The sequence below is a fragment of the Condylura cristata genome, unplaced genomic scaffold, assembly GCF_000260355.1.
Source record: "Condylura cristata isolate star-nosed mole 26May11 unplaced genomic scaffold, ConCri1.0 scaffold00012, whole genome shotgun sequence".
Lineage (NCBI taxonomy): Eukaryota > Metazoa > Chordata > Mammalia > Eulipotyphla > Talpidae > Condylura > Condylura cristata.
In genome coordinates, this window is record NW_004567113.1 from 1903369 (window position 1) to 1904400 (window position 1032).

Sequence of the window (1032 nt, forward strand, 5' to 3'; positions counted from 1 at the left end):
TAGTTTATATTTTTATTTGCTGAATAGTAGTCCATTGTGTATTATACCACATATTTTTGATCTAGTCATCTACTTTTTGGGTACTTTGGTTGATTACAAGCTTTACCTATTATAAATAGTGATGCAGTAAACATAAGGAGACAAAAAGGAGAACAGTGGTATCATACTTCAGGACATCAGCCTTTAATACACTAGTTAATTTTAATTACTATACACTAGTAATTAAACAGTATGATATTGAAGTAAAAAGAGACACAAGCCAATGGAATATATAATTATATATAATTTTTTGAATTAATAGTTTTGTATTTTGAGGGTAAATACCTAGGAGTGGACTTGCTGGTGAACCTCCACACAGCTTCCCTTAGTGCTTGGACCAGTTTGCATTCCTAATAGCAGTGTAGGTGTTTCTTTTTCCACACATCCTTTCCAACATTTGTTGTTGATAGCTTTTTTAATTTGTGCCATTCTTACTGGTGTATGATGGTATCTCATTGTGGATTTAATTTACATTTCCATAATTATAAGGGATGTTGAACATTTTTTTCATATGCTTGTTGGTCATTTGCATTCATTCTGAGAATTTTCTTTTAAGTTCTTTGTCCATTTTTTTGACAGGATTATTTACTATGTTGAGTTGTGTGAGATCTTTTTATATCTTTGCGATCATTACTTTATCAGTTTTATGGAATGCAAAAAAATTCTCCCAAACAGTAGAGTGGCTATTTGTTTTGGTTAGTATCTCTTATTGTATAGCAGTTGTTTAATTTGATATAAATTTAGCTGTTTGTCTTTCCCTTCACTTTCTTTGCTTTTGGTAGATAAGCCTTTAAAAATATTACTGATATATGTTTTATAGTGTTTTCCCTATATTTTCCTCTTTATATTTCATGGTTTCAGATGTTATATTCAATTATTTTATCTATTTTGAGTTGTTTTTTTGTGCATGGTGTGAGGTAGTGGGCTAGTTTCATTATTTTGTTTATAGCGGTCCACTATTCCCAGTACCATTTACTGAAAAAAAAAAAAAAA